Here is a 13,106-nt window from a genome sequence, read left to right as displayed (position 1 = left end):
GAAATTGGGTCAGAGACCACCGTTATTTTATGTCATCGCTCGTGCTTACTGATCCTGTTACTAGACTGTACCACGAACGATCGGATGTGTCCGAGCAGGTTATCAGATAGTCCCCATTCAGAAAAGACCCCCACTCAGAAAAGATGTACCCAAAACCCAGTGTGGAAGTTCCCCGACCGTCTGAATGTGCCCAAGCAGGCAATTAGATGGCCCCCGATAGGAGTGTACGGCCCTAAGCAAGCAATTGACGGATAATTGGAAACGCCCTATACCAATGCAGAGGGCTCATGAGCATATCCCAGGTGTGTACGTAGGTTTACCGAGACCCATGTAGAGGGCACCTGAGCAACCGAGAATAGCCCGGCAGGTGAAGGTATGGGACCCCGGCTATAGCTCACAGAGCCTTTCTGGCGAATGGAAACAACCGGGATCGTGGTGAAATTTACTTCGCCGCATACACGGAATCATGGCCTGTTTTGGCGACCTAATTGTTTGTCATTTTGTGCCCCGTCCCATCCAAATATTAGCTCGACCTAAAAAGCCGCAATCCCACATTTGTGTGCCGTCAAAATGCCATCGGTCGATCGCTCGGCCGCCGCCGGTAAGAATCTCAATTGAAACGACGGAGCTCGCGCCCGCCACAAATTGCAGACGTCCAGTCGTCAGCCGTCAGACACTCAGTCGTTGCGGCGACAAAGGTGAGATGGTGGCGATGAAACGCATTACCCAAATCCTTACTCTGAGAAGTGCCAAACGACTCATATCGCTTGTAGAATAATTTTCAACGGTTGAGATCAGAGGCACCTATAAATGAAGTGGATTTTCAGAGCGCTCATTGCTATAGCAAGACAGCACTCCTATTGGGCTTGCAAGGCGTGCTTTTGAATCATTACAGAGTAAAATCATCCATAAGCATTGCAGCAGTAATGAAAAGTGCCAGTGGCGAATTTTGTGAGACCTAGAAGTTGTATCGATAGCGAGTGGGGCATTCTTGAACTGTTGGAATGCACAACAACCCAGTTGCGGTAGAAATCTGATGAGCACGGTCTGCAAGCTGGACAGTCGCTGATTTTGTATTAGTAAGCAGAGCGTGTGCCAATTACAGGAGAGGGCCTCAATGGTTCTCCGGATCACTTCGTGGTGCTGCTTTGCTGTGCTTCACCAGCACGGACGCATTATGAATGGCATGGAAACAGTAAGCGCCATGGCAACATTTCCCTCGGATTCGAGTTATTGCTATCCCCATATGCTTATGATTGGCTCTTGAAACAGATGCTATGGGACTTCTTCAGCAATTTGAAATAGCCACCTCCCAGCACGCAGACGCGTATAAAAACGGTGAGTAAGGAATGGGCTGTCACTCACCAGCTCCCGTCAAGGCTGTAAACGATTCAATCCAGGATGTCGCACAAAAAACTGCCTTGTTGATGTACTTGGTTTCTCATGACTGACCTACGTCCTTGGTAGTCAGCACATCAAACTGGGTTGCCGTTAAGCATCCCGGCAGCCAGAATTTGGGTCGGCCAGGAAGTATCCTGAAAGGTGTGGAATACATCCCGCTGTGATGCAAGTGCAAATCGTTCGTGCAACCCCCGTCACTTGGTGAAATAAGTTTGCAAGCACTTGCCTATAGAGTGTTTGCTTAGGGTGTGTGTTTGTCTGTCTGTCCCGTTTAGCGCAGTGCCGCCCACGGGCCGAACGGTGGTTCACTGACGAGCGAGGTTTGGACACGACGTTAAGCGTCCAAATTTGCGTCTCCAAGCGTCCACGACACGCCCATCAAAAACGCCTGAGGCGGTTTTCCACGGATAGACCGCGGGCCGCTTGAGTCCATCCGGGGTTGGGGCGTGGCACGTGGTGGAAGGGTGGTTTTGGACCCGTTGGTTTTGCATCGGCGATCAAAAATGTGACCGACGAGAAAGCCAACAAGCAGCCACATCTTGGCAACCAGGGAGCGACAAGAAATTGACACGCCCCAGCAGACAATTGACACGCGCTCGGGTGGGGGTCAAATTGTCCCCCGTAGGTTTTCTGAAATGGTTTCCGAACGGCGCGGCGTCGCGGCGCTAAATTTTGCATAGCTGTAGACAATTGAATAGCGGATCCTTTGGTGCCAAAAACGTAGCCGTCACTTGTAAGGTCACTGACCTCCGAAAGGTCAAAGTCAGGTCATGGATTGAGCAGTCAATTTCCAGTGAATCGTTAAACATGATACAAGAACGGAGTGGTAGACGAAGCCACATATCTCTGAGATATTTTCTTAGGCTATGCAGCAATTAAATGAACAAATTCCATTGACCTAGGGTTACGTATGAACGTGAGACCATGGTCAAAACCAACCTGTGTCATTACTCTAGGGCTCGCTGTATGAGGTAGTTTCTGGTGCTCATTTCGAGCTTACTCATGACAGAAACCGAATTTTGCATCTTTCGTGAACTTCTTTAAAATCAGAATAGGCCACTGATCTTAAATAACCCAGGGCAACATTTTGTGTTGGGAACAGGCTGCGTAGTGCAATCTTTGCTGCTTATTTAAATGAAAGCCCAAAGCAGTTTTGCATGATTTTGGTCACTATGACCTTTAAAAGATCAAACAAGGCCACTGACGGTAGCCGAGCCGGTGACCTTTTGCTTAGAACAGATGTCTAGGTTCAGGGGCGCTTTGGAGACCAGCCTAGAGTTGAACCTTGTTTGACACTAATTGTCCAAAAAGTCACGGCCCAGGAACTTTAATCTAAGTGAGTTCACGTGCAGGCCAATACACCCTGTGAATCTAGTGTTTCTAGCTTTCTTAATTCTTGACATCTAGGGGGGTCAAATTGACCCTCCATGTAAATGAAGGGCATTCAACCGTCCAACCGGGCGCATGCTAAACGGGAAATCGTGTGGTGTCAGACATGTGGCCGCACGTGTCTCATGTCATGCGCACAGAAGCGGTCAAGATGGACCTGGCCTGTTGTTACGATTGTTTGCGTTTTACACCATAGCGCAGAAGCCAGAGTGGGTTGAGGCGCGAATCCAATTTCCAAATGTCAGACAAAAGACGTACCGTCGGCAGTTCATGTCTCAACACGAGTTCGTGCGGCACACGGCTGCGCCGAAAATCGCAGCGCAAGCCAGGAATGTCGGCATTTCAAAACACTTCGCTGAATACAACATGCTATCGTCAAAACTGTAGCAGGGACAGTGTTGACATCTACTTTACCACGTGCACATTTTCATTGTCAGTATTTACCGCCTGTTTGTCGTTTTGTTACCTGCCCAGTGAATGATCAGTTGTGCCGAAAGTGTTGCAATTTCACATACTCGTTTCGTCAAAATGCCATCAGTTGATTGCTCAATCGTCGACAGCGAGCATCATCAAAAGTGGTAGTAAAACGAAGAAACGCATCGGCACGGTATGTTGCCGGCGTCCGTCCGGCAGCCGTCCTTCATTCATTCATTCATTCGTTCATTCATTCATTCGTTGTCGTGGCAAGAAAAATTAGCCACAGCGACGATGAAATGTATGACTCGAACTGCTTGCTTTGAGAAATGGCAGATAAGCCACGAGTGAATAACAATTTCCAACGTGTATGCTAAGAACATCGACGAAATGCAGTGACTTTTCAGCGAAACTCATTAATGCGGTGAAACAGCACACCCATTGGCTTCGCAAGGTGTGTTTTGTAGTCACTACAAACTCTGACAACACAACAAAATTGCAGAAAAGAGGCTTTCTGGCGGCTTAAAAGAAATTGACGTCGGCATTTGTTGAACTGCGAACTTTGCCATCAGTGCCACCAAAGTCGGATTTCCTTACATGTCTAGTTACTGGGCTACAAGCATGTTTTCACGTGGTGAAATGTGAAAAGTGGCATCTTTCCAGACAACGGCACATGTAGCACGCCGTGCCTCATTAACGCAGGAGTTGAAGTGCATTAGGAATCTGTTTTTTTATCCGACAATTTAAGCTGTTTTGCTCACTCATTAATTCAACGGTATTTGACCCCACAAATTCCATTGAATGATCATACTATGAGGTAATGTGTTGCTTCAACCAGCATTTTAAGAAGTGAGAAAAATGAACGACGATACATGTGTATAAGTTCGACGAATACAGGTTGTAAAGAACATAATTTAGTACATCGGGCTCTTGACTCGTAAAGCGCGCGCTCTGCTGGCAGCGATGAAACACAATTACCTTAGTTGTTTTATTTGATATATTTTCACGCTCACAATTTTGCCGCAGACCGGTAAAGAGGATGCAGATAAAATGATCCCACGCCAAAACGTCAAAACTACTTGGCATTGCCGCAGAGTGACGGGTGAAAGGGGCTGGGCAAGCAGAAACGCGTTTAATGCTCGTTTTGTCTCTGGCCTATGCCCATCACAAAAGAGGAAAGCTTCTCGTGGCGTAGCTCCTCAGAAAGCTCTTCAGAGGCGCAGCACCGCAAGGAACTGTCTGTTTGATGGCGGTCATTTCAGGTCCGTCGCTTACGAATGACGATGCTGCAAAGGATAAAATGTCATGAAGACCCCGAAGAGAGTTAATAGGTGTTTGACACCTGGTCGTTCCTCGTCCTACAAAATTTAGAGCTTTTTCGGGATAAACTTGCAAACGCGGGCACCATAGACGAAGCCACGATCGTTTAGAGACAAAGGTTGTATGAAGAAATCATACCACTTTGCGTTCATGATGATGCCCATGAGATTTACGTTCGGGTCATCATCCGGCTCGCGGGTGTTCCAGTTGGTGAATTTCATCGCCCTACCGTCCACCCAGCGGAATATGGAAGGGCCATACGACTTCTCGTGACGCATTCCGATGAAACCGTAGGTGAAGCTGGTGCTGGAGACCATGCCGTAAACGAAGTCATTTTCCTGCTGCGATGGCACTGACGTCAGCTGGGAGCCGGACACGAGTGACAAGCAGCTGTCCTGCGCATCTTGCCAGAACTCGTGCGGTCCACCGGAGCTGTAGCAGGCGCCCTGGTGGGCGGCCCAGCCGTTCCGACAGCCCACAAGCTGGCACCGATCACCGCTCGAGACACCGTCGAAGGCGATGACCACGCACAGGGGGTGCCGGACGCACAGGAGCCCGCAGTGGAAGGCGTTATTGGCTCTGCGGACGCCCAGGTTGACCTCACCGTGGCCGGTCCAGGACAGCACCGGCAGACGCACAGCGTCAGTCATGGCCGGCAGCAGGATATGCTGCGCGGTCAGCATCAGCAGGCTGAGAACAACGAGCGACAGCATATTGTGCTGACGCGTCCGAGCTATTCCGCCCACAGAGTGGGACTGTCGGTTGTGCGTGGGACTCGTGACATCGAAATCGATAGCGGTCATCGTGTTGTGGTAACGTTCGGCTAGGGCTGCAGAGTTACTCGGTCCGTCGACTACGCTCCGGTAGAAACGTTGTTGCCATGCACACTTTTAGTTACTTTTCAAGTTTGACGGATGAAGGGACGGCAATCGGTCTTGATTGGATGTTGGCCGTTGGACACACCTCCAAGGTTTCATAACACCTTGGATCAACTGCAAACTGAGCTGCTTGTTGACTCAACGCGCGTTTTTTCAAGGTGTATGCACTCGCCTGACTCTCACCTTATGAGGAACGGTGACCCACGAGGCCACTAAGATTCTTTCGGAATGGCTTCCAAACGTCTTGGAGCACGGTACTGAAAGTTTGGGTCGTTCGGTCACCATCATTTTTACACATTGTGTAGATATCTAAGTTTTTAACCTTGGTAGCAACGAGTCATAACATGTTACTCGCGGTCATGTCGGTGACGCTTGCTTAAAGCTGATTTCTGATAGGAAAGTCACCGGAAGGGATTTTTTAGCGTGGATTTTTCAACAGCGTGCACAGCAGCACTTTCAAATGAAGTGCATCTATGTCAAATGTATGGCTTCTTAAGGTCAGGTGATCCAAGGTTATGCCGACTCAAACATCAACCTTGTGGCCATAATGGAACATTTGAATGTCGGATATAGTCATTGTTCTGACCATCGTTCTCGTCTGGTTTGTTAGTTCGTGCACAGCGTTACGACCAGTGAATTCCAGGGCCGTCGCCAAGTGTTGCGGAGTGTGCGAAGGGCTGGAGGATGCTTGGCTAGCAGCCACGTATGCGTTACAAACCGAATTCTCTCTCTGGATTTGCTGGCATTCGAACCAGGGTCTTTTTCATTGCCAGTCCAATGCTCGACCAGCTGAGGATGTGCATAGTTAAACTGAACTAACCGTCATCCCCCCCGGCGAGTTCACTTGGTGCAGCACTGAAGACAACTGAAAACATTCGTGGCACGCCGCCGTGAAGCCTTGGCTGTTTTTGCTCACGAGCCTCTACACCACGCAGTCTGTGTTTTCTGCCTTTCAACACGACACCTGTAGGGACATCCAGAGTCACATCGCAGGGGGCGGTCACCACACCCTTTGGAGAAACATCAGCCCAGCGGTGGGGAGCGGAAAACCCAGCCAAAATGTGCCAGATATAACCTCAGACCAGTTGAGCCGTTTTTCGTCGACTTGGGACCGCGCGTGGCCGGCGAAGCGGGAGCACACGGTGGACCGCCTGTTCTTCCCTGCCGCCTACCGCGCGTTGGAGCCTGCGCCATTAAACTTTACCAATGACGTCAACGGAATTGCGCATGACCTTTTTTATGAACGACTTGGCGTGCGAGGACGGTGGTATCTGCATGTGTGTGATCCGCCTCTGTTTTCAAGTGATCAGTGGCATGTTACATTCCGAGCCCGAGTCTGGGAAGCCTTCCCCGTCTTTAAATCCGGAGACCCACATATCATCCGGAGACTCTTCTAACTTGCGCCCCATCTCCATACGGAGACCCTTCTAACTTCTGTCCCATTTCTATCGTCCCTGTAATAGCGAAGATGGTGGAGTCTGCAGTCCATCGGCAGCTCATTCAACCTGCCTCTCCTAAAACCACCACCTTTCCCAAACCAGCGCGGTTTCAGGCCACACCACGCCGCGGAGACCGCACTGGCTTGTATATCCGACCCCATCCTAACTGCCAATGATTGCGGGACATTTCACTTCTCTACGTTCTTAATTCCAGCAAATATTTTAATGCAAGAGGCCCACCAAAAATTACCGACAGAACTACACATGCACAGCATGAATGCTTCTAAGATTTCAGCTCACCCCCACCCAAAAGAAAACACGCAATCAGGGTGCGGGAATATATGACCGTTTCGGAAACAGCAAACTCTCTACTAAGCCGCCTAACAGAATGGAAGTTTTTCAGAGATTGGCACAAGGCCCTCTTCTATTCTGTAGAGAACCTTGTACCAGACATTGGGAATAACCTTGGACTCATCGGAGAGGGTGCTATCGTTGTGCAATATGCGGACGACACTCAAATTGTAGTGAGCGGCAAAACACGACATTTTCAAAATGTGGTTAGGCAGATAGGACACGTGCTGGCCTCTCGATGTTTGGTTTCGCACGAACAGTCTTAAAGTTTATGCTGAGAAGACGCAGTTAATGGCTACAAAGCCCACAAAATCTGCGGAGCCCCCGAACTAGACCGTAAACTTTTCTGAGCATGACCTGTGCCCCTGTTCGGAGATGAAAAATATGGGACTAGTACTTGATCCGTGTCTCAGCTGGAATTCCCACGTTGCTTTCGTCACTGGACTGCCACTAGTACGCGGATAAATTTATGAGAGCGATTTTCCAAGGAGCAGCGTTTGATCCTGAAGTTCTGCGCGCGTGAGAAGGAGGGCGGAAACCTTGGCCACTTGCCGTTGGAGGAAAAACAAGTTGAGTGTGACCAGAAAGCTGTTGGACAGCTGGGACTGTCGTAATGATGCAGCCAATTTGATTTTACAAATGAGCAAATTAGAAGCTTTAGAATGGCGAAATGCAAAGTTGGTGACATTAACATGATGCATATTGAGTACCAAATTTTCGCTCGGTACTGACTGAGAGCGCCATCTAGCCGACAGCGCAGGACCACACGTTGTCGTCGCACTTCTAGGACCCAGACGGTGGCGCTGCCCACTTTTGTGGCGCCGCCTGCATGTCTTCTGTGAAAGCACTGTGAAGCGTGTTCGCATCCGAAGCGTTATCACGCACCTTTTTTAGATGTTTTGCATCTGATAGGGCATTTTGAGATGATTTTTATCTGAGATGATAAAATGACACATAATGCCTACATTTTGATCCGGTATGTACGTGTGGAGGGGGGGGGGGGGGGGAGGGGAGAGTCTGGGTTGGAGTACGTGCTTCGCTCTGCTGTAGGGCCGCCGCTGAATGTTTGTGCGCTGCCGGCTGCCGCCGTCACGCCTCCCCACCAGACATGTGCCTGGTTCCAAATATTGGTTCCTGGTTCCCACTGGTTCTTTCGACAAAACAAGATGCTGGATACTGTTTCTCACTGTTTTTCGACAAAACAAGACGCTGCATCCTGGTTCTCACTGGTTCTTTCGACACCACAAGGCTCTGGATCCTGGTTTCCACTGGTTCTTTCGACAAAACAAGATGTTGGATTTTCGTTCCCATTGGTTCTTTTATAAAGCATGACCCTGGATCCCGGTTCCCACTGCATCTGTCAACAGAGTAAAACCCTGGATCTTGGTTCCCACTTGTTCTTTCGACAAAACAAGACCCTGGATCTTGGTTCCCACTGTTTTTTCAACAACACAAGACCTGCATCTTGGTTTCCATTAGTTATTTTGTAAGCACTGGCTTCAGATCCTGGTTTTCCTTGCTTTTCTGTCAATACCAGCCCCAGGTCCCCATAAGTTCTTTGGCAAGGAACAGAAATACACACATGCCATGAATACTAAACATCATGTCTCACAGTTCACACTAGTAATTTTACCAACACTAGACTCCCGAGGCCAGAAAATTGAGTACTCTAACAATCTTGGGACCTTCGAAATAATTGGCCCAAAAAGGTCACCCCGCACAATCCAAATACTTTGCTCTAAAAAAGCGGATCAGAACATCACAGACAAATCAAAATGAACAGCATTCCCTGACTCTGTAACAACAATACAGCTTTTCCAGAAGCCTGAGCACGAGGTTCAGGCAGACATAGATTCATTGTGTGCATGATAAAGCCGTGTCAATGTGGGACTAGCTTTGGTCTGCAGGCGGGCTGGGCACGTGTTAAAAAATTATTGCTGACCTTCGATGGTTACCTGTGATACTGGGACGGTTTTCTGGTGATACACCCACACCCGCACCCACACTCACACCCACACCCATATATATATATATATATATATATATATATATATATATATATATATATATACTGTCACTTTTGACAACCAACCAGCTTACGTGCTTCTTAGTAATCCATGTTATAAGTACCTATGGCTGAACTAGGGCTGACTCACATTTTTTAGCTTCTTTGCCTGCTAATGCCAGGCCCTAGTTCCAATAACCTTTGACACAATTGCACACCCCGGTAACATCCAGCCCGGTTCCTGACTTTTGCATTTTTTTTCAGGAAGAACAGGTACGACTCCGTTATTTGCCAAATCTCCCCATCATTGGTGCCATAAGTTCGTTTGCCAGAAACGCTCCTGCAGAATATGGTAGTAAATGGTAGATGAACAGAGGTCTGCTATTAACATTCTAAGGGCATTCTAAGCTATTAACACAATGCATATATTCCGTTAAAATCAGACGCAAGCTCATCTCACCTCCATCATACCGCAAATTTCACACCTCACACCAGCCACACACTAGCAGTGCGTCGCCGATCCACATTGACGTAGAGACCACGCCAGCAGAGCTTTATCTTCGGAAAAACGCCTTCTTATCAACTGATTAATATTTGTTCCATACCACTGCTACATGGCTATATATATAAATATATATGAGAGAGGGAGCTCTCTCTCTCTCTCTCTCTCTCTCTCTCTCTCTCTCTCCTCTCTCTCTCTCTTCTCTCTCTCTATCTCTCTCTCTCTCTCCTCTCTCTCTCTCTCTCTCTCTCTCTCTCTCTCTCTCTCTCTCTCTCTCTTCTCTCTCTCTCTCTCTCTCTCTCTCTCTTCTCTCTCTCTCTCTTCTCCTCTCTCTCTCTCTCTCTTCTCTCTCTCTCTCTCTTTTCCTCTCTCTCTCTCTCTCTCTCTCTCTCTCTCTCTCTCTCTCTCTTCTCTCTCCTCTCTCTCTCTCTCTCTCCTCTCTCTCTCTCTCTCTCTCTCTCTCTTCTCTCCTCTCTCTCTCCTCTCTCTCTCTCTCTCTCCTCTTCTCTCTCTCTCTCTCTCTCTCTCTCCTCTCTCTCTCTCTCTCTCTCTCTCTCTCTCTCTCTCTCTTCTCTCTCTCTCTCTCTCTCTCTCTCTCTCTCTCTCTCTCTCTCCTCTCTCTTCTCTCTCTCTCTCTCTCTCTCTCTCTCTCTCTCTCTCTCCTCTCTCTCTCTCTATCTCTCTCTCTCTCTCTCTCTCTCTCTCTCTCTCTCTCTCTCTCTCCTCCTCTCTCTCTCTCTCTCTCTCTCTCTCTCTCTTCTCTCTCTCTCTCTCTCTCTCTCTCTCTCTCTCTCTCTCCTCTCTCTCTCTCTCTCTCTCTCTCTCTCTCTCTCTCTTCTCTCTCTCTCTCTCTCTCTCTTCTATATATATATACTATTCATTATTCCTGTGATATACGCACGGAACAGCGGGCCTTTCCTTTCAGGATAACATTAGGCAGCAAACAGCTCAGTTGCACATCTGGCAGCGCACCGTCTTTGATGGGAAAATGCTGCCAGATACTCCGCCCCTTCGGGAAACAACTTATGGTGTCCCAGAGCTACGTCTTCTACGTCATGGAGAACGCCATAAGTAACTCCTCCGCATGGTGGCTAGTAAAATCAGCTGTTTCCCAATTACCACATTTGACGCGCAGCAGAGATGATACTGACGAGTAGGGGCAGTCAAATGCACTTCAATGTACAAATGCACAACTACTTCAGATGCATTTATCACAACAGCTGTCTATACCATGACGACTTGCATCAACGGGAATATCATAGGCAGAGAAAGGCAGATCATCGCCCCCGGCTCCGAAAGATGTTACATTATTTCAAGCGTTGCGCGAGCTTAACCCCATGCAATCGATCATCCCACGGACACAAAGCTCAGCAGGCATTGGTAACTTAACGCCTTATGCCAGCTAACATCATCGTGCATGTATATTGAGGTCGTCCATATGCTTTGTTACGCATGGAAGAGTTTTAGCGCGTGTGGTTGCAAGCAGGGATACAGCTTTGCTCGAAGCACGTGTGCAGGGAGAGCTTTTTTGTTGTGACAAGTCGCATGAAAGGGAGTTCCACATCAAGACACACAGACGAACAATATCCATAGAAACATGTGACGTCAGGTTATGCAGCATATTTACATTCCAAAGCATTCAAGGCATGGACATACTTTCCCACAATCATACTATCCAGACGAACTATTTATGTTACAGGATCCAGGAAGTCACTATTACAGTGGTGCACTCGCCGACGTAGCGGTTCTGGTCCTTCCAAAGCGTCGTCACGTAAGCAAAAAAAAAAAAATCAGGACATCGTGACAAAGATTTCAAATCGCAGTGCTGTACCTCGCACCAATTTTTCTCAAAATCTCTAGGTAAAGCTGGCTCCTTATTATGGCAATCATGGCTGGCGCACAGGCAACCAGAAGCTTCCGTTGGAAGATGTGATGCCTGCGATGCAATATCGTGCCGAGCCAGTACCCCAATACTCCGTTGGCGACAACTTTGGAACTTCAAAATCTGGGTCACACTAGCAACTGACAACGTTTTGCAAGTATGTTGCTGCCGCGCGCGGTGACGCTATCGCGTGGCCAAAAAGAGCACGGCTACATGAAACCAGGGAGCTAGAATCGCTTTTGAACTAGGGTGGGAGTGAAAAATTCAATCGCAAAAAGACCATGCGGGAGTGAAAAAATCCATTCACAAAAGACAACTTCTGAGCTCGTGACGGATGCTTCAGCAAACAGACATCAAGTTGGCATGGACGTATTATCAGAAACCTGACAAAACTATTTCGTTTTTTAACGTCTTAGGCCATTGAAGTGAAACAGAATACATTAACACGCGCTCGGGTGGGGGGGGGGGGGGGGGGGCGGGCAAATTGCCCCCCGCGCGAGGGCTTTTCCCGAATGGTTTTTGAACGGCGCGGCGTAGCCGCACCACAATTTGCATGGCTGTAGAAAATTGCATAGCGGATCGTTTGACATACAAATTTGAGATGTACCTTGTAAGGTCGCTAACCCATGACAGGTCAAAGTCAGCCCATGGTTTCAGCGAAGGCAATTTCTATGGAATCGTTCAATCTGATACAACAACGAAGTGTTCGACGAAGACATACATATCTGAGAAGCTTTCTTAGGCACCGCAAATATTGAATGAGCAAATTATGCTGACCTAAGGGCAGGTATGATGGTTAGACCAATTTCAAAACCAACCTGAATTATTACTCTAGTGCTTGCTGTATGGGATAGTTTCTGGTGCTCATTTCGAATTTATTGACAGCAGGAACTCCATTATACATTTTCAGTTGATTTCTTAGAATCAGAACAGGCCATTGACCTAAGACGACCCGGGTCGAGCATTTTGTTTTAGGAACATACTGCCTAACGTAATCTTTGACGCTTATTCAAATGAAAACGCAGAGCAGTCTTGTATCATTTTGGTCACCATGACCTTCAAAGGGTCAAACAAGGTCAATTACCGTAAATGGGCTTGTGACCTTTTGCTTAGACAGTTGCCTAGGTTCTGGGGGCGCTTTGGACACCAACCTGGAGTTTGACCTTGTTTGACCTTATTCGACCTGAAGATCATGGCCTAGGAAGCTGGCACCTTAACCTAAGTGAGTTCGCCTATAGGTCAAGACATCCTGTAAATTTGGTGTCTCTAGCTTCCTTAGTTCACGAGATCCCAGAGGGGGGGGGGCGGTTCAAATTCACCCCCCACACCCGAGCGAAGGGTGTCTAGCCGGTCAACCGGGCGCGTGTTAAAACAGTAATTTCATGCCAGCATTATGAGCATAGCAAATTATTAACACCAATAATTAGATGCTGCACCTTTCCATTCCCTTTCACAGCACTATTAAAACAAAACAAAGCAAAGGAACCCAATAGCAATATAACAACAGAAAATTCAACAAGCATAA

The sequence above is a fragment of the Pollicipes pollicipes genome, unplaced genomic scaffold (genome assembly GCF_011947565.3).
Source record: "Pollicipes pollicipes isolate AB1234 unplaced genomic scaffold, Ppol_2.1 Scaffold_6138;HRSCAF=7277_pilon_pilon_pilon, whole genome shotgun sequence".
Classification (NCBI taxonomy): domain Eukaryota; kingdom Metazoa; phylum Arthropoda; class Thecostraca; order Pollicipedomorpha; family Pollicipedidae; genus Pollicipes; species Pollicipes pollicipes.
Note: the sequence above shows the minus strand (reverse complement) of the source record.